Below are 23432 nucleotides of genomic sequence, written 5' to 3'. Positions count from 1 at the left end.
GAAGATACAAGATTAACAGTAAAATATGTAAAAAAATGGATATAATAGGTAAATGATAATGACTCAAATATTCTATTTCTTTAAACAGGGGTAAAGTTTATTTTGGTCAGCCAAGTTCTTTGAAAATGTTTACTCTGTAGGTTCTGCATATAAAGCTTCCTTTCGGATGTCGAGAACGTCCGTCTAGAAAGAAACTATATCATGTATTTAAATAAGCTTGGAACGAAACCCAATTGTACTCATTTAGCGCTGGAGGAAGACCGTCACTAAACTGATCTTCGATTCAGGCAAATGATCGACCGAATAATCTCTAAATCTTACACATACGATGTTTTTCTGGAATAACGAGATCGCCCACTTAGTTGTGACTAGAAATTAAGGTAAGAAAATTAAAACTAGGATATAAAGTGAATAATGAACATGTAAATAGAAGAAACTTACTTCGTTCAAAGATAAGCACATACTGGACTGGTACACAGTCTCTTCCCTGCAATGTTAAATAGTATATTTGAAATATAACTAGAAAGGAAATGAAATAAAATTCAAAAAGGAATTAAATGCACTGGATCTTAATAATATCAAAACAAGTAAATTGTGAATTAAATTAAATAACAGTATGACTAACATCTGAATTAATACAGTACCAGTTAGTTTGCATAAACAGTAATCAATTTCAATTTTCAAGTTTAGAGAGAATATCTGATTGAGAGAAAGATAAAATTTATCCTGGAAATGTGTACTAACAGTGTCGCAGTCACCATATCTGATGAAAGAAATCGCCAAGGGACGATATGTCAATCAAATTATCTACGACAATGTCAGAAACATTGATATAATTGTACTTGGAGCGTTGTCCAAAATGCAATTAAAACCAAACCTAATTTAATTTTGCTAAGGAGACGCAAGACACCTGAATTCCTCATATTTCAAAATATTAATACCTCGCTAAACCAAATAATAGTAGTATATTTTATATAGTATAAACACTCACCGTCCTTTGTAAGAATCTCTTCGTCTAAGGCTGAAATAAGAAAAATACATTCTTATTTATCAGCAGCTTCATAACATTTGAGAATTTGAAATAATCAAAGATATTTGCAGTATAATGAAATAGAAACTTACAATTGATAAAAGTTGTGCTTTATTGCATAAGGGAAAAAGACATTAGTATAAACACAGATTGTATTACACCATTTGGGCAATAACACCACAAATAGATGAGGATGTCATGTTTCTAACAACAACAAGCACAATAATTTGCTATATATCTTAATAGTAATGAGCAGCTTTTAACATAAATTGATCTTATGTTAAAATTACATTAAAATACTTCTTCCTGGAATTTCTGATATGTGAACATTTTGCTTATAATATTCTATTTCTTAGCTGTTCATTTTCTTCACTGAGAGGCGGTAAACATAATAAAATCAAAACAAAGTTTTAATCGTGGAACAGTTTATATCATCGTTTTATAAAACTTATATTCTTTTCAAATGCACATCTGTCTTCAAAATATAGAAAACTCTGCCTAAACGAGAATAAATCCGAGTTACGTCCTATACTTACCATTTATACGAGAAGATATCTGGCCCAAGGCCAGGATACTTTTATTAGATAATGTATCATTATCAGTTAAAACATACATTTTGTAGCCTCGTTGCGGGAAGAAAGTATTTATAGAGATCAATGTTATTGATATATCTTAACTGATGCTTTATGTTTTATATTATTTGTTTAAACTCAATTTTTACTACATTGAAATAGCATGTATATGAGAAAAATGTTCAGTGAATGTCCTCTTCTAATTGAATATTCTGTAAATTCAGTGGTGCCACCGTACAATTAGTCAGAACCTTAAAATGCCGATTGTGTATAATGAAATTTTTATGAGCGTATTGTGTGTGCGTGTACGTGTGTGTGTGTCTTGAGAGGGAAAGGGAGGAAGAGAGTATGCGTACCTTGAGCATCCATTACTAGAGATTCAACTGCTCCTGATTCTGCGGTGCCCATCATCGTGGCAGTCATGCACAGGAAGACACAAAGGAATACTGCTAGTCCTTTCATTTCTGGTCCAAAATAATTCTTATCTATTCTGCCTCTACAGCTGGCTTACAACTCCTGACAAGACTGTTTTCCTCATATTTATACCCGTGTAAGAAACATTTGGCACACCCTTCGCCTAATCGGTTACTATCTAGATGATAACTGACATCCTATAAATGACCGTACTCTGTTTCAAGATCCACCCCCTTTACATATGATCGTGTTAAACGTTAGCCGGTTGAAGTGAATTGTCCAATTTTACAATTTAAATGCAATATCGTAAATCATGCGCACATGTGTTAGTGAGATAATAACATAAGCAGCATCAAATAACTGTCTTTGAAATATAACCAAAACTTTTACTGACGTGGACTGTAAAATTATGCAATCTTCAAAGACAACGATCACAATATTCTACAAACTCCAGCATATTATGTAAAGCGAACATTTCTTTTACATTAAAATGATTCCAGTGTGAGATTAAAATGCATAAAAATCCACAAAAAATCACCATTGGAGAAGCCTTCACCTTTTATTCGTTTTGATTATGTATTATGACTAATGCTTTATCAAAATATGTTAGTGGAAGTAATTGATACTGCTGGAGAGGCGATACCGCTTTCAATAATACAACGCTGACATCACACATTCAGCTGCTATGTTTGTCTAATAATATAAATGTATCGTTATTTGTTATGCATTATGGTCAACATACGTTTCCATATTGATACTTATTTATATTATCTTTTATCACCCCATGTATCTCTTCGTCTTCTCTCTCTCTCTCTCTCTTAAAATGAGCACATATCTATGCACATGAATCATGCATTCGCTGTCTTATATGTTCTTTTCTATTAGATATTGAGTATCACCCAAAAGGTAGCGTTACAATTTTACAACTAACGACCAAATCTTTTAAGGAACAAGTTACTGAATTAGGAAGAGATATGATTTTTGTCGGTACATTTCCTTATGTCATGAATATTTGATTTAATTGTTTATATCTGATTTAATCGCTTGTAAGTTTTAAAATCTTTATATTTTTTTAATATAAATTTCATGATATGTCAAAATAATGTTTGCTAGGAACTTATACTTTGTTAAGAAAATAGTTTGAACTTGACTGTCCTTTTTAGTATACACCAGATGTTGACCGGGATCCTGACGTTGATATAAAGTTACTAGTAGCCATGTTAACAAGTTCGTTTTTTATTTTAAAACGATTGGTTGTTGTCGAGGTCATGATGAGACTATGTGATTCTGCTGAGGTGCAATATTTGGTGACGTTTTATACGAATTTACAGGAATTTTGACACTTGTGGTTATTAATTCTTCTCCTCATATTCATAGATTCGCAAACGCATCACAGAAAAGATACTTCATATAACGCAGAATAACACGAATAGTAATCGCTATAAACTATTGCTTTATTATAAATTAAATTTGAATTTTGCATTAAACGTCTCCTTGTTGACAATTAGGTTGATTATGCTCGATTTGTTTCTGAATTGATAGTTTCCGCTCATTCCTGTGTAAAGGTGTCAATATCAGGAATCTGATAAAGATATGATATAATGCTAAAATAATCTGCTAATAAATCATACAATTTCTTTCATCAGACAAATATTTCTGAAATTAGTAGCAATACTTTATTGTGTTTAACTAAATCGAATAATTAATTCGTGAAATTTTAGATTTACTTTAAGTACGGTATTGAGTGGAAAATGGTTTGTAATTTTGATTTTCAGATTTCAACACCGTGTTCCCTCTTATAATCCTTTCTCGCATTAAAATCATCGTTTACTGAATTTCATGTTTTATTACGCACCAAATACTGTGCAATAATCATAAATCCCCTAGCATAATTGTAATTTATAATAATGATACAACTCTACAGTAACCATCTATGCTAGTTTATTACTTATGCATCCAAACTGCCACGTTGCTGTATGAACAGTTGATTAATATATCGCAACTTAGAATATTTTTGAGTATCGCTTTACATCAGTTAACATTACGTTCTATTGTTTAAGGGCCATAAACTGTCAGTTGCCGAATCGCACAGCAAGCAACCTCTGTTGGAAATTATGGGTGATGTTATAGAAGTGGCGAGAATGCGAAATCTAGTGTATAGAATAAGTGAAAATGATAAATGGATATCATTCGCTTTTGCTTACCATTGATATTTCCCTTGTTAAACAACCGTGGCGGACAGTTTAGTCATCAGAAACGTTAGGTTATAGGCTTCATAGATAAATCTGTTGAAGTTTGCCACACACTAAACATATGACATATACGAATCAAAGTAAAACTTAAAGTAATGACAAATGAATCAGAAAACGGATCTTCCCAAAAGAATATATGACTAGACACACACCACTTCAACATAGAAGATTTCGATGTCTTGGCTGGAAATTGCAGAGCAAACATTTTACAGTGTCATTTGAATTAGATATATCCAAAATATTCTCCCCACAAATGTCTGGATTATAATCTGATTATTGTAGAACATGATGAAGATCAGGAAGTAGGAATTTTAAAAAACGAAACATATATCCAAAATATTCACCCCACTATTTATATGTGACTGTCTTTGTCCGATACCTTGAACTTTCTCTCTCTATCTCTATCTCTCTCCCGCCCTCCGCCCCACTGACAGAGGCAGATCAAAGTTAGTACGAAATTACCATAAATTCGTTCAAGTGGTATTTTGCCAATTTCATTATATTAATATCATGTTCGGTTCATATTTATCATGTAAATCCATTAGGACCGTCTTATAATGATATTGTTTTTCTTTTCAGTAAGAATAAGTTTTAGTCGACAATGATATATTTTGTTTGCTACTGCATTCTCAGTGCATAACGATATAACTTGTGCAACGAAAGTAAGGAAATGCTCTAAGAAATTACATTTATTAAGGAACTCTTTTTTTTTTACTAGACATGCATGGAAAGATTGCAATTTTAAAATTGTTTGGGGTGTGTGGAATTGGGATGGGGTAGATATGTATGTATTTGTTCTGGGAGCTTTCCATAAATCGCAACGTCCACACTTATTTTCCAAAATATACTGTGAAAAATAACCGCAATCTGGGATGGTTTCCGTTTCGAAATACTTCGTTAGCACTCGGAATACTTCGGATATTTCTAGTAAAACACTGACGGTATTCCATTTGTGTTAGCGAAATTGGACACAGTAAAGCTTTACGTGTCCAACGTTTCAAACGATTAATATGAGTAAAAGATGCCGTGCTGCTGTTTTCAAACACTGATTTTGTTATTTAGATAATTGTTCCAAACAAATCCGTTAAATTTACAAAGCAGTTTCTTGTACGAATATATAAAGTGATTATATCTGGAAACTATATGTCATAATAAAATTAATATATAAATGAACATGAAGACAAATCCTCATGGTTATCGTATGAAATTGGTGTTTGTAGGTTAAGTATATACGCTAGCTTTGCGGGAAGAAAAGTTGACTCCAATTTTATTGCTTCAAAACTTATTTATAATTTTACATTATATTAGCAGGCACATAACTGTAAACGGATGAAGCAAGTTTTGATTACTTTCTGTTGAATTTAATGCATCTATTACAATTGCAATACATACCGGTAGATATGTGAATTCTTTAGCTAAGATTTGTACTTTAATATCAAACAGCTAATATCCGGACTTCATTACTGTGGAAATGATGAAAACATTAGCCCTGCCACCTGCCGTAGTTAGGGTTTATTGCTTTCTTTTTGGTCATCCTTTGCTCCTGCCATCTAAATATTACAATGTTAGAATTTAAATTTCAATCGGCACCATACATTCACCATTGCAAGTACCTTCCCTTGAACCCTATGCGAAGTTACTTAGTTTTTATCAAACTGTATTGAAGTGTAATAGGAGAGTCATGTTAGAACATCGGCATTGATAAGTGACGCTTTGATTAGATGGGGTTTAATTTGTTCTTTAATGGGGAACTAGACAAGAAATGGTTAATCTTCTTAATAAAATTCAAATTTTAATTATTGCTCTACTTGTTCACGTCTTTGAAAGTTCTGCTCAACAATCCATCAAACATCTATACTCGCATATTGTAAGTGTTTGGTAAAAGATGAGTCACTTAGCGATGTATTAAGTGTAACAATTCTCATGTTATTTGTTACGTGATATTGTTTTGGTGTCAAAACAATAGATATCAAGAGAAATTTGATTAAGCAAGAATGAGCGCTCAACAGAGCAGAAAAATGAACCATGAAAAGTTTAGTAAAAGGTCGTTTATTTACGTTATAATTCGCAAATATACTATTTATGATATATTAAAACACATATGCGTTCAATTTCTATAATTAATATTTCCAATAATAGGAATTGTTGCAGTCGTAATCTTCTCTTCGCGATTTAATTTTTCGAAGTAAACCAGTAGCAACATATTGCGACTAACAAACAATTTATGATCGTATATATATATATATATATATATATATATATATATATATATATATATATATATATATATATACTTTTTGCACATGGGTATTAATTATGAAGAGTTGCCCAAAAGCAATAACATTAATTAATCATAATTACAATTTATATTTATGTTGTGTTTAGCACATTCTTGTTTTTTATACAAAATGATAGAAAGAAAACACCACTTCCGGTTTCTTATGGATAAACGTTCTCTAGGAAGAATCAATGTTTCATATTTAACGTTGTTTTAAGCACACCACTCTGCCTATAACAGTTCCTTCATTCCCCATTGTATAATGTCGAGGTAGAACAAGGTCTTTATTGTTTATTCTTATGATGACTTCATACGAGGAGATTAGATTATGATAATGCAACACGGTATGCTATCGCAGATATTAGGCTAAACCGATCGCAGTTTGCAAAACATTGTACACTGCTTGATCTAAAGTACAGATATATTGGATCCTTACGCATTAGTTACCAGACGAAGTATATTTTGAAATATATAAAACTTTTAATGTTCCAATCTAAGGATACAGCAACAACTAGTCGCATGATATCTAAGATTGTGCATATAGTAACATTACAATAAAAATAAGAAAAACAACAATAACTACTGCTACTAATAGTGCCAATACTGAAAAATTTATCGTAATCGAATAAGTAAACTACAACTTGCAATGCACAATGTTCTTTAATATTTGTTAATAAAGATTTCAATCACACTTTAACAGTGTCTTTTAAGCGATTAAATCTACATCTCGAATATCGAACTGTATTATTCTTTGCAAAGAACTGCGATTCTACTCTTTGCAAAGCTAATCATGCATTGATTGTGACAAGCAGAATATTAGTGTATGGTAGGGGCCAAATGCGTTTCAATAGGGTGCATGAACCAAACAAATCCTAGCTTTCTTTGATATAATTTGCTAAACCTTTCATAGGTTCAAGTACGAAATGAAGACTATCCGCTACACAATACTTTTAAACCACAGAAACAACCATGCTGACAGAGGAAGTAAATTAGTCCACACCATAAAGTTGCATAATATATTTCGTGTGTTATCACATTGAAAACAAAATTGCTTTCAATTACAGGGTTTATGTGAGTTCCACCTTAATTTCACCTGAAAATTCTATACCAATATTTCGATTTTGTTGTAAGAATAGTGTTTCTGTTTTCTGGCTAATTAACTTAACATTACTGTCTTGATAAACCAAATTATAGTACAAGGAGGTGTTTTTATAATAGTTACTTTTTACGATTTGATGTTAATTGTTTAATTGTAACAAAGTTGTTTAAGGCAATGTTAAAAAAGAGTCGGAAACCTAACCTGCATCGAACATCTGAAGAGATTTTTGATAATTTTAAGATATTCTTATCTTTCATGTGTTTTCTTCCATGCAAGCGATTTATATAGTGGCAATCGAGACAATGGTATAATAAGAAGATAAATATTAATTCATGGTTTCGTATCGTTTGACGTAATATGCAATGATTTCATAAGATGAGTAGAGTCTCATGGTGGCATGAGAGATATTTCATTGTTTTTTGGCTTTAAAAAGGTCATATATTTATAGTGCTTTGAGCCCCGTGGATCGCTGGAGAAGATCGTTTGAAAATAATTATACATTTTGTATATCTTTCACGCTTCTAAAATTGATGTGTCTTTTCGTCAACACTGGATTAGTATATTACTAGTAAGAAAAGCAGAATATGATAGCATCAGGGAAGAGTCAGTACGGCTGTAACGACGTAATGAAATAAATAAAAGTATTTGTTTTATTCAGAACAACATGCGTAGTTAGATGTCAATCAAAACGAAGTAAAGATGTTGTCTTCTGCGAATATACCATGGGACTCCTCTTATGGTATAGACTACAAGGATGTGAAGATAAACTGCATCAAAATATACTCAATGTTTTTCAAAAGCAAGCGCATGGAATATTTAGTATATGCGCCACGTATTTAATATTCTGCATAAAATGTACAAGAACATTTCGATATAAAATAATAAAATACAAAATGTCATAGAATCATTCCCATTGAAAATAAAAGCCCCATAAATGTACTAAGCGATATAGCTGCCATTGTAAATGAAATGTAATTCCGTGCTAGTAAATGTTACATATTTTAAAAACAAAATATAAACATGTGGTGCCAATCAAAATGGTGGTTATATTTATTTAAAATCCTATAAAGTGTCTTTTATGTAATCTAAATAAGACAGATAACAAATATTAATAATGCGGAACAAATGTACTTGACGAATCACACCATGTTTCATCAACTAGTCTGAGTAATATGTGAGAAAAAAATATTCACACAATTGTCACTCCATTCTTTGTGAAAAGATGAGAAGATAAGTATCCATTACCGCAGAAGTAAGAGTGTATTTTCAACAAGGTAAATAAGAAGCTTTAAACATTACTGCATATGAACACTTCTTTGCTTAAGTATGTCGCCAAAGGTAAGTTTCACTATTACCAATCGATTAATCGCATAGATTAATTGGTTGGTTTTAACATCGTAGAAAGATAGTTATTAGATTTGATTGTTTAAATAAAAATGACATTGCTATCGTGCGCACCACCTTGCTACCTAATTATTATGATTTATAAATTATTTGGTTTGATGCTATGTCACAAAATATGTATTAGAACATAAAAAATAATGTGTGTATTTTGCATTTTCTGCGATGATTTCCATGAATTAGAATTTCTCTATGAACTCTCTCTCTCTCTCTCTCTCTCTCTCGTTAACTATATGAACCATGCGAGCTACATGTAAACCTATAATTGATATATTAATGGGAAACTGAATGTGGACCACTCCACGTTTTGTTTAAAATACTGGCAATGTCAATTACTATCCTGTCACAACCTGTAGTATGTAGTCTTCTCTACAGAAAGATATGTTACGAATTAAGATTCTTTAGTATAATCGTCTTACTCATTCTTTATTAATATGCAGTCCAATATATTTAATGCAAAATACAATCCACTTTGAATTCTCTGAGTTAATTTTGATTTCTTTTTGTTTTAATTAATGACCAGCAGTCACCTTGCAAATCAAAGGATTGTGTTGAGTCCATATCAATTTGTAGTCAAAGGCCAGCAACAATGGTCGTTACAAAGCTTTTTCTCTTTTTTGTTTACTGACAGAAGAGTGTATGGTATAAAGGATGGCAAAAAGAGAAAACATTTGACTATGCTGCAAAGATGCACAACAACCCAGTTTATGAACGATATATTTATCCCTTACTACTTCCTGTTTGTTTCGTTGAAATTAATTGAACACTTGTTAGTGCCTGATCATTCAGATGCACATGCTTGGTGATGAGAACGGAGACATTTAAATGCAAAGCTAATTGTCATAATTTTGCGAAATAACTAAATATGATTAGTAATTGTTAACTGGTGCAAATGTTTTAAAAGATATTCGTGAACAAATAAATTTACTGATTTAATTATTTTCATTAATTACAGATCTTGTTTGCGCTTTGTTTTATTGCAGTTAAAATATTTATCCTGCCTATCTGAAAATTGATACTTTGACATCAACTATTTACAAGAATGATTACTCCTTTTAAATAAATGGATGAAGGTATACAATCTTTAACTTACCCCAACACGATTGACACCAAGGAATTTGCATGATCAGAATATTTGACTAAATAAAATTAGTTACATGTCTCTCCCATTAAATATAATATGCTTCTAAATAAAAAACAAGTATGTCTGAGTGTATAAATTACAATTTTAATTTTTCTTCCTATACAACTCTGAAAGAGGGACTCTTTCCATTTGTTTCTATTTCCTTCTGGACTGGAGGCTGCTTTACATTCAAGTTCTTAAGAATGTGGAGCCCAAAATGTTGCTTAATACCATCATAACAGGTATTATGGTTTTTATTTGTAGATTTGGTCTGAAATCTTGTTGGAAGTGTCTATTTGAATGATTGTAAATCTCGGGCGAGAAACGTTTCGTCTGCCGTGGCTCTGCCGCCTGTACAGATTGAAACGCTAAGTCCTCTTGGTTGCCAATATCTTTAACCATGAAAGAATAAAACAAATTTTGTTGCAAAATGCAAGAATTAAAAGGGGTAGGCGATTGTTTGAAATGTAAATTTGTTGCACCACACTAGTGATGACGTTAAGAAATTCAACAAAAGCAGAGAAAACGCACGAAGCAGAACCCATGTAAGTGACTAATACAGAAATGAACACAGTAGAAATATATTAAACTATGAAGATCCACAAAATACGAAAGAGGCTCAATGTCTTATGTTTTATTGTACAACAAATTCAGATTTTAGGTAAAAGAGCATTTGTCATGTTTTCGCTTTTTCATGCTGTAAGAAAATTACATTTCAAGCAATACAAACTTTAGATTGTTTTGCTTAATGGTGCAAGAAATTCACTTGAGTAAGGAAAGTTCACCTTTTCGCTTAAGAACAAGTGTTCTGTTGTTTTGACTTTCATGTTACGTACATGTATATTGCAAAACCCAAATTGATTTTTTCCGCATTTCATTTATAAATAGAAGAAATGAATATTTATAGAAAGAAAGAAAAGATAATCTTCATGGATTTACTGCATGATACAAGAAAATTTAAATTTTTTTAAATAGATAAAACTACAGTAAAACCCATGCAGGTGAAGAAATTCAGAAACGATAGAAAAGCATACGATACAGCAGAAAAGAATTCGTCCCAGTAAAGAAATTACAAATAGATAGAGAATGAAAAAGAATAAAAATGGATCATCTTATGTACTATGAAAATTTCATACTGATTTTATTCATGAGAAGTGTCAGTTTTGTTCAAGTCTTTTATCTGTTTTCTTGTTTAGTATGATCCAGAACACATGCAGTATAAAAACACGCATGCAGAAGTATGAAAAACAAAGTTCATATGGTTTCTTTCACAGTGGAACAAATTCACATTTGAAGAAAAAACACATCGCTCGTATTGTGTACATTTTTCTTTCGTAATACACATACTATTAACAGGTAATAAAACAATTTTTTAAAATTCATTCTTTAAATGTGCATTACAGTCACATCACAGAAACAAACCTTATGATTTTATCCCCTTGTGTTTAGCTAGTTTCACTTCTGATCAACTTATCAGCAAAAGAGTGGACAAGGCAAACACTTGAAATGTTGTCATGAAATCTGACAGAAACTCAAAGAATAAACGCTCATATTTTAGGACTGGAAAAAACATTTATATCAGGATATGATGTGCAAAGGAATAACGCAAATTAAATTCATTGCTGTGTTGCTATTTGGATGAGTTCAATATTGCTCTAAATAATGGAAGTTTCATTATAAGCAACAAAAATGTATGTATCTGTAAAGAGAGAGAGAGAGAGAGAGATTGAGAGAGGCCGTTTCTGTAATAGTAGATTAATTTTCTGATAAAAGAATTCCATTTACATGCATTCATATTTATATAATAGAGCGCTCTAATTTTTTTAAGTACAATTTGTTTCTATTTAATTCCAGCTGCCTTTTGTGAAGAAACATATGTTTTCATTCTGCTCATTCTGTAAAAAGATAGGGGATCGGGTTAAAGATATTGTTTGTCTAAAAACATGTAAAGAAATATCTACACTACAAGGCACACACATGTTGATACAGTTTTCTTTCTTAGATAACAGACATTATCTTTATACCTTTAAATATTTACTTTTATCTGGCACCATATAATTATTAAAGTGCTGGCCTGGCCTGAACGCTACCATATACGTACATACTATAAGAGACACAGTTTCTAGTATCGGTTAACTTGTAAACTGCACCAATATTAAATAATTACTTATTTAGTGAGAAAAGAAACTATTATCACGGTAAGTCAGCACAGTTCTGTAATAACAACATAAATGTGTGAATAATTTACTTTCAGGAGAATACAGAACAGTCATCTTGCTTTACGTTTGATGGCGATGGGTTTTTTATGCATTTCATGACATGTTAATTGAGAAATATATAGAGGTGATATATAACTAGGTCGGATATATACTTACAAGTGAACACAAATCAGGAAGCAGGACAAATATAGTTGGTGCAGTTTCGGAATTTATTTACCGAAAATTATTTTGGGTTATTAAAGTAATTCAGACGCGTTATTTAGATATTTCTAGAGAAAGCTACCCAAAATGCAAGTGTTTCAGTATTAGCCGATTAATAACAAATTCTTACTATCAAAAACATTTCATCTCAATCACATATTATTTCTTAATTCTGGAAGAGCCATGAAATAGAACAATTTGCTAATTTCCAAATTTGAGCATATAATGCATTGAGGCAATGTGGACATTTTAACTGCAGTGCTAGAGTGTTTCAATTGGCAATGCATTGTTTAAACTGTGCAGACCTCTATTAAAATACACACAAATATGTGATTGACCAGAGAAATAGAGAGAGAAAGAAAGGCGGAGAGAGATAATTCAATCATTAACACAGAAAAGGTATACTCTAATTAATATTGTCATTTCTTATGAATTTATAATACTAGTATTCAAATCGTTTCAAGTGATATATAAAGTTTCTTATTTAAGTTTTATTTTACTTGCATCTTATTTCTAAAACTATTTTAAACGCTGTTGATTCATATTTGAAAAAATAAACTCTTGAAAGGAAGCATTGCTAGCAAAAAACTCGAATGCTCTGAGTTTTAAATGATATGTACTATACTTTATTCTAGTTCTGTGGAAGAAGACTGTGCAGATGAGGTCAAAATAATAATTTGCCTAGCAATGTCATGAAACACATCTGCAACGAGGAGAAACATATTCGTGTAAGATACACGATACCTGTATAATGTCGTATTAAATTACATCAAAGTTAAACTTTCCTATGTGGGTAATTGAAGAGATATAAATATCATACACGCTAAGTTCAATTTCACGTTCTTTTATATCTCAAACAGATTTATGTAAAGAGAATAACTTCGCAACGTCTAGTACAGTCAGCAAATTGGGCCATGAATCAAGAAAATGCATCGTTCCTAAGCGTTAATTATATAAAACGTGTCTTCTGCATATTATTGTTACAAGGATGAGATGCAGTGTGAACATTCCCTTTAATCGGATGCTTGAGTTATTGAAAGGAAATCAAAGAAGTTGAAACTGTTCCTTGTCATCTCGTCGTCTATTTTTGATATCCTGCGAAAAGTTCATGAGATTGCAAATTTTGCGAATTTTGTGGCTTGGGAGTAATTCAAGAAATATTTAATCCAGAATAGCACAGATACTAGGGATTTTGCAAAATAACACTAGGAGAAGACTTGTGTAACTGTTGTATTCATTTATAATATATATCTTGCCATTTTTACTGATTTGAACTTTATTCAATGGTCATAACTAAATTGAAAGCAAGCTTACAAAGTATTCCTTTGAAATCAATGACCTCCACCATTTTCAGACATTGTACAATACATCACTGGCTTATTGGTTAGTTGGCTTTACATAGTACGGGAGACAACTCATATAATCATATTGCAGTCTCTTGGACAAAGCAATACAATATTTGACCGATCCGCCAAGGTGGGGCATATAATTAAAATCTCGAGATTAATCTCTTGTCATTCTTTCGGTTGGGCCATATTACAAACTGGACTAAAATTGTGAACTATTGGAGAAAGTTTGATCACTTTTGTTTTACGCACACATTCTGATCATAAATTGTGTCAGATGCTTGATCAGCTGATGAGCTTTACAATCAGGGTCATCGCAAGTAAAATGTACAAAAATGTATGTATGAATTTATTTATTTCAGCTTGTCTGTCTGTATGTTTGTTTCTAGGTATGTATGTATGTATGTATGTATGTATGTATGTATGTATGTATGTATGCATGCATGTGTGCATGCATGCATGCATGCATGCATCCATGCATGTATGTATGTATGTATGTATGTATGTATGTATGTATGTATGTATGCATGTGTGTATGCATGTATGTGTGCGTGTGTGTGTGTGCGTGTGTTCGTGCGGGCATGTATGTATGTATGTACGCATGTATGTATGTATATATGTATGTATGTACGTATTTATGTATGTTTCTATGTATGTATGTATGTATGTATGTTTGTATGTATGTATGCATGCATGCATGCATGTATGTACGTACGTATGTATGTATGTATGTATGTATGTATGTATGTATGTATGTATGTATGTATGCATGTATGTATGTATGCATGTGTGTATGCATGTGTGTGTATGTGTGCGTGTGTGCGTGCGGGCATGTATGTATGTATGTATGGATGTACGCATGTATGTTTGTATGTATGTACGTATTTATGTATGTTTGTATGTATGTATGTATGTATGTATGTATGTTTGTATGTATGTACTCATGCATGCATGTATGTATGTATGTATGAATGCATGTATGTATGTATGTATGTATGTATGCATGCATGTGTGTATGCATGTATGTGTGTGTGTGTGCGTGTGTGCGTGCGGGCATGTATGTATGTATGTACGCATGTATGCATGTATGTATGTATGTATGTATGGTTGTATGTATGCATGTTTGTATTTATGTATGTATGTATGGTTGTATGTATGCATGTATGCATGAATGTGTATATGCATGTATGTGTGTGTGTGCATTCATGTATGTGTGTGTGTGTGCGTGTGTGCGTGCGGGCATGTATGTATGTATGTACGCATGTATGAATGTATGCATGTATGTATTGTTGTATATATGTATGTATGTATTTATGTATGTATGTATGGTTGTATGTATGTATGTATGCATGCATGTGTGTATGCATGTATGTGTGTGTGTGTGTGTGCGTGCGTGCGTGTGGGCATGTATGTATGTATGTATGTATGCAATGTGAATTTAGTGCTTCCGTGCTAAAACGAATAACTATTGAAAAAAGAGTTATTAAATAGGTTTTCGCATTCAATCAAAATGAAAGTATGTGTTCAAGTTACACGGGAGGAATTACAAATCCTAACATAATTTTGTTATCATTTTCTATTTAGCTACGGAAAATAATAACTCATCCCACGATCTATATATTTAAAAACAAACATCTATCCCGATCGGACAAAGACAAATCCTCTATCACCATGAATGATATATTCACCAAAGTATCTTTTCGAAAAGTCATGTCATAACATCCGTACTTTCTTGTTATTATATGTTTTCGCTTTTAAAGTAACACCATACAAGATATTATAATTTGTTTGAACGATCAGTGCAATCCTGGTACACGTTCTGCACTCACACCTGACACTCAGTTTCAAAATATATATGAAAACCCAACACGATTTATACATTTCAAGCTTTTAATGTGTACAGAAGAATAGGACATTCGTGGAAATAATTCAGTTTGATGAAACTTTTGTATGGGTTATACATTATGTTTTTCTAGGAGTATTTAGAATTTTATTGCGCGCATTGAACCGAGGACACGGTGTATCGGTTTTCACTAGTATATACTGCCACAACATTTGAACGCGACTTAACAAAAGAATACATATCGTCAGATGTTCGAATCGTAAAGTTCTCTAAGGCTTTCTTTTTGTTTAAGTTGAACAGTTAAATATTTCAAATGTTATCATTAGATTTCATCAAAATGACATTGAAGGAAAGAATGGTATATGTAAAGCGTCAAAGGATGAATGGACAGGTAAGAAGAACAAATGCGGATTAGTTGCATGGTCAGTTGTATACGTTGGTCGTATTGAGGCACAGTTCTTTATGGTCGATCTTCTCCTCCAGGCCTGAAAAAAAAAAAAACACAAACATGAAAGAGTGAGACGGAGTCAGAGTCACGGTTATGTCAGAGTTTACATGAAAAGATCTCTCTACTTTGCTTTCTTTCTTTTAACATTTCTCCAAGAGTATGTTAATGATTTAGCGAAACAACAGCACAATGATTCTAAGATAAAGCCGATTCAAGCTTTTGTTCTGATAGTTTTAGGAAGAATATGAAATGTTCCCAGGCAAACATTAATAACAAAAACATTTAAAATTAAGATAAAATTATTGTTATGGAAGATACAAGATTAACAGTAAAATATGTAAAAAAATGGTATAATAGGTAAATGATAATGACTCAAATATTCTATTTCTTTAAACAGGGTAAAGTTTATTTTGGTCAGCCAAGTTCTTTGAAAATGTTTACTCTGTAGGTTCTGCATATAAAGCTTCCTTTCGGATGTCGAGAACGTCCGTCTAGAAAGAAACTATATCACGTATTAAAATAAGCTTGGAACGAAACCCAATTGTATTCATTTAGCGCTGGAGGAAGACCGTCACTAAACTGATCTTCGATTCAGGCAAATGATCGACCGAATAATCTCTAAATCTTACACATACGAAGTTTTTCTGGAATAACGAGATCGCCCACTTAGTTGTGACTAGAAATTAAGGTAAGAAAATTAAAAATAGGATATAAAGTGAATAATGAACATGTAAATAGAAGAAACTTACTTCGTTCAAAGATAAGCACATACTGGACTGGTACACAGTCTCTTCCCTGCAATGTTAAATAGTATATTTGAAATATAACTAGAAAGGAAATGAAATAAAATTCAAAAAGGAATTAAATGCACTGGATCTTAATAATATCAAAACAAGTAAATTGTGAATTAAATTAAATAACAGTATGACTAACATCTGAATTAATACAGTACCAGTTAGTTTGCATAAACAGTAATCAATTTCAATTTTCAAGTTTAGAGAGAATATCTGATTGAGAGAAAGATAAAATTTATCCTGGAAATGTGTACTAACAGTGTCGCAGTCACCATATCTGATGAAAGAAATCGCCAAGGGACGATATGTCAATCAAATTATCTACGACAATGTCAGAAACATTGATATAATTGTACTTGGAGCGTTGTCCAAAATGCAATTAAAACCAAACCTAATTTAATTTTGCTAAGGAGACGCAAGACACCTGAATTCCTCATATTTCAAAATATTAATACCTCGCTAAACCAAATAATAGTAGTATATTTTATATAGTATAAACACTCACCGTCCTTTGTAAGAATCTCTTCGTCTAAGGCTGAAATAAGAAAAATACATTCTTATTTATCAGCAGCTTCATAACATTTGAGAATTTGAAATAATCAAAGATATTTGCAGTATAATGAAATAGAAACTTACAATTGATAAAAGTTGTGCTTTATTGCATAAGGGAAAAAGACATTAGTATAAACACAGATTGTATTACACCATTTGGGCAATAACACCACAAATAGATGAGGATGTCATGTTTCTAACAACAACAAGCACAATAATTTGCTATATATCTTAATAGTAATGAGCAGCTTTTAACATAAATTGATCTTATGTTAAAATTACATTAAAATACTTCTTCCTGGAATTTCTGATATGTGAACATTTTGCTTATAATATTCTATTTCTTAGCTGTTCATTTTCTTCACTGAGAGGCGGTAAACATAATAAAATCAAAACAAAGTTTTAATCGTGGAACAGTTTATATCATCGTTTTATAAAACTTATATTCTTTTCAAATGCACATCTGTCTTCAAAATATAGAAAACTCTGCCTAAACGAGAATAAATCCGAGTTACGTCCTATACTTCACATTTATACGAGAAGATATCTGGCCCAAGGCCAGGATACTTTTATTAGATAATGTATCATTATCAGTTAAAACATACATTTTGTAGCCTCGTTGCGGGAAGAAAGTATTTATAGAGATCAATGTTATTGATATATCTTAACTGATGCTTTATGTTTTATATTATTTGTTTAAACTCAATTTTTACTACATTGAAATAGCATGTATATGAGAAAAATGTTCAGTGAATGTCCTCTTCTAATTGAATATTCTGTAAATTCAGTGGTGCCACCGTACAATTAGTCAGAACCTTAAAATGCCGATTGTGTATAATGAAATTTTTATGAGCGTATTGTGTGTGCGTGTACGTGTGTGTGTGTCTTGAGAGGGAAAGGGAGGAAGAGAGTATGCGTACCTTGAGCATCCATTACTAGAGATTCAACTGCTCCTGATTCTGCGGTGCCCATCATCGTGGCAGTCATGCACAGGAAGACACAAAGGAATACTGCTAGTCCTTTCATTTCTGGTCCAAAATAATTCTTATCTATTCTGCCTCTACAGCTGGCTTACAACTCCTGACAAGACTGTGTTTTCCTCATATTTATACCCGTGTAAGAAACATTTGGCACACCCTTCGCCTAATCGGTTACTATCTAGATGATAACTGACATCCTATAAATGACCGTACTCTGTTTCAAGATCCACCCCCTTTACATACGATCGTGTTAAACGTTAGCCGGTTGAAGTGAATTGTCCAATTTTACAATTTAAATGCAATATCGTAACTCATGCGCACATGTGTTAGTGACATAATAACATAAGCAGCATCAAATAACTGTCTTTGAAATATAACCAAAACTTTTACTGACGTGGACTGTAAAATTATGCAATCTTCAAAGACAACGATCACAATATTCTACAAACTCCAGCATATTATGTAAAGCGAACATTTCTTTTACATTAAAATGATTCCAATGTGAGATTAAAATGCATAAAAATCCACAAAAAATCACCATTGGAGAAGCCTTCACCTTTTATTCGTTTTGATTATTTATTATGACTAATATTTTATCAAAATGTGTTAGTGGAAGTAATTGATACTGCTGGAGAGGCGATACCGTTTTCAATAATACAACGCTGACATCACACATTCAGCTGCTATGTTTGTCTAATAATATAAATGTATCGTTATTTGTTATGCATTATGGTCAACATACGTTTCCATATTGATACTTATTTATATTATCTTTTATCACCCCATGAATCTCTTCGTCTTCTCTCTCTCTCTCTCTCTCTCTCTTAAAATGAGCACATATCTATGCACATGAATAATGCATTCGCTGTCTTATATGTACTTTTCTATTAGATATTGAGTGTCACCCAAAAGGTAGCGTTACAATTTTACAACTAACGACCAAATCTTTTAAGGAACAAGTTACTGAATTAGGAAGAGATATGATTTTTGTCGGTACATTTCCTTATGTCATGAATATTTGATTTAATTGTTTATATCTGATTTAATCGCTTGTAAGTTTTAAAATCTTTATATTTTTTTAATATAAATTTCATGATATGTCAAAATAATGTTTGCTAGGAACTTATACTTTGTTAAGAAAATAGTTTGAACTTGACTGTCCTTTTTAGTATACACCAGATGTTGACCGGGATCCTGACGTTGATATAAAGTTACTAGTAGCCATGTTAACAAGTTCGTTTTTTATTTTAAAACGATTGGTTGTTGTCGAGGTCATGATGAGACTATGTGATTTAAGATGTAAACAATTTTTTAAAACTTTTATTTCTTAGAGTAATGTGATTGGTTATCGTCAGGGTCCTGTTAGGCGTACCTGATATAAACACGATCACGTGACCCCCTTTTCGATTTTGCAACTTAGGGATTTTCCAAACGTCCTTTAGAATTCGATGTAACCTTTGTTTTTAGAGAAATAAATTCAGCTGGGCTTTTTTCTTTACAGTGGAAAGTGTTGTATCGTTTCAAGTTATTTCAAATTACTTGTATTCAAAAGGATTAATTCATTTTTTTCTTGGATATAGACGTGTGCTCATACAAAAGTCTTTAAAAAAGACAGCTCTTATAAATATTTATTCGGATTTCCAAAACTGTAGTGATGTTTCTTGTTTCTACAAGGAACTTTAGACTTCAACACACTACAGGTTACATCATAAGTCATCGTCTTCCATGTTGATTATTCGTCGGGACTCGAACTTGAAATCGTTATAACATTGTATTATTAGGACTTCTGAAATTTTATTCTTGGATTATGCTTGGATTATTGTAGGATTTGATTCTAAAACTGAAAGTTCATCTTGTTTTTGAATTTTTAAAGTATTTTAACAGGTAAAAAGTTATTATATTTTCTAAGCTTGTTGATTTTACTTTTTTCTTGTGTTACCATTTATTGGAGCTTAAACACGTAATAAAAGACTTACATAAGTTGAATGACTGATGTAAACGCTGACATTAAACGGTTTGTTGACTATTTAGCCTGGATGCTTCGTCTCAGTAAAACGCATTAGCGTATTTTAATTTAAAATCTCCATATGATATTCATTCTGATCGGATCTAAAGTCTGTCCATCCTGTACTGGACTCACTGAAGAACAATTAGATGGACCGCAGATGATGTTCTGCTGAGGTGCAATATTTGGTGACGTTTTATACGAATTTACAGGAATTTTGACACTTGTGGTTATTAATTCTTCTCCTCATATTCATAGATTCGCAAACGCATCACAGAAAAGATACTTCATATAACGCAGAATAACACGAATAGTAATCGCTATAAACTATTGCTTTATTATAAATTAAATTTGAATTTTGCATTAAACGTCTCCTTATTGACAACTAGGTTGATTATGCTCGATTTGTTTCTGAATTGATAGTTTCCGCTCATTCCTGTGTAAAGGTGTCAATATCAGGAATCTGATAAAGATATGATATAATGCTAAAATAATCTGCTAATAAATCATACAATTTCTTTCATCAGACAAATATTTCTGAAATTAGTAGCAATACGTTATTGTGTTTAACTAAATCGAATAATTAATTCGTGAAATTTTAGATTTACTTTAAGTACGGTATTGAGTGGAAAATGGTTTGTAATTTTGATTTTCAGCTTTCAACACCGTGTTCCCTCTTATAATCCTTTCTCGCATTAAAATCATCGTTTACTGAATTTCATGTTTTATTACGCACCAAATACTATGCAATAATCATAAATCCCCTAGCATAATTGTAATTTATAATAATGATACAACTCTACAGTAACCATCTATGTTAGTTTATTACTTATGCATCCAAACTGCCACGTTGCTGTATGAACAGTTGATTAATATATCGCAACTTAGAATATTTTTGAGTATCGCTTTACATCAGTTAACATTACGTTCTATTGTTTAAGGGCCATAAGCTGTCAGTTGCCGAATCGCACAGCAAGCAACCTCTGTTGGAAATTATGGGTGATGTTATAGAAGTGGCGAGAATGCGAAATCTAGTGTATAGAATAAGTGAAAATGATAAATGGATATCATTCGCTTTTGCTTACCATTGATATTTCCCTTGTTAAACAACCGTGGCGGACAGTTTAGTCATCAGAAACGTTAGGTTATAGGCTTCATAGATAAATCTGTTGAAGTTTGCCACACACTAAACATATGACATATACGAAACAAAGTAAAACTTAAAGTAATGACAAATGAATCAGAAAACGGATCTTCCCAAAAGAATATATGGCCAGACACACACCACTTCAACATAGAAGATTTCGATCTCTTGGCTAGAAATTGCAGAGCAAACAAACATTTTACAGTGTCATTTAAATTAGATATATCCAAAATATTCTCCCCACAAATGACTGGATTATAATCTGATTATTGTAGAACATGATGAAGATCAGGAAGTAGGAATTTTAAAAAACGAAACATATATCCAAAATATTCACCCCACTATTTATATGTGACTGTCTTTGTCCGATACCTTGAACTTTCTCTCTCTATCTCTATCTCTCTCCCGCCCTCCGCCCCACTGACAGAGGCAGATCAAAGTTAGTACGAAATTACCATAAATTCGTTCAAGTGGTATTTTGCCAATTTCATTATATTAATATCATGTTCGGTTCATATTTATCATGTAAATCCATTAGGACCGTCTTATAATGATATTGTTTTTCTTTTCAGTAAGAATAAGTTTTAGTCGACAATGATATATTTTGTTTGCAACTGCATTCTCAGTGCATAACGATATAACTTGTGCAACGAAAGTAAGGAAATGCTCTAAGAAATTACATTTATTAAGAACTCTTTGTTTTTACTAGACATGCATGGAAAGATTGCAATTTTAAAATTGTTTGGGGTGTGTGGAATTGGGATGGGGTAGATGTGTATGTATTTGTTCTGGGAGCTTTCCATAAATCGCAACGTCCACACTTATTTTCCAAAATATACTGTGAAAAAGAACCGTAATCTGGGATGGTTTCCGTTTTGAAATACTTCGTTAGCACTCGGAATACTTCGGATATTTCTAGTAAAACACTGACGGTATTCCATTTGTGTTAGCGAAATTGGACACAGTAAAGCTTTACGTGTCCAACGTTTCAAACGATTAATATGAGTAAAAGATGCCGTGCTGCTGTTTTCAAACACTGATTTTGTTATTTAGATAATTGTTCCAAACAAATCCGTTAAATTTACAAAGAAGTTTCTTGTACGAATATATAAAGTGATTATATCTGGAAACTATATGTCATAATAAAATTAATATATAAATGAACATGAAGACAAATCCTCATGGTTATCGTATGAAATTGGTGTTTGTAGGTTAAGTATATACGCTAGCTTTGCGGGAAGAAAAGTTGACTCCAATTTTATTGCTTCAAAACTTATTTATAATTTTACATTATATTAGCAGGCACATAACTGTAAACGGATGAAGCAAGTTTTGATTACTTTCTGTTGAATTTAATGCATCTATTACAATTGCAATACATACCGGTAGATATGTGAATCCTTTAGCTAAGATTTGTACTTTAATATCAAACAGCTAATATCCGGACTTCATTACTGTGGAAATGATGAAAACATTAGCCCTGCCACCTGCCGTAGTTTGGGTTTATTGCTTTCTTTTTGGTCATCCTTTGCTCCTGCCATCTAAATATTACAATGTTAGAATTTAAATTTCAATCGGCACCATACATTCACCATTGCAAGTACCTTCCCTTGAACCCTATGCGAAGTTACTTAGTTTTTATCAAACTGTATTGAAGTGTAATAGGAGAGTCATGTTAGAACATCGGCATTGATAAGTGACGCTTTGATTAGATGGGGTTTAATTTGTTCT

The sequence above is a fragment of the Sinohyriopsis cumingii genome, chromosome 2, assembly GCF_028554795.1.
Source record: "Sinohyriopsis cumingii isolate HCF-2022 chromosome 2, ASM2855479v2, whole genome shotgun sequence".
Classification (NCBI taxonomy): domain Eukaryota; kingdom Metazoa; phylum Mollusca; class Bivalvia; order Unionida; family Unionidae; genus Sinohyriopsis; species Sinohyriopsis cumingii.
The sequence above is the reverse complement of the archived record's forward strand: the minus strand, read 5'-3'. Positions refer to the sequence as shown.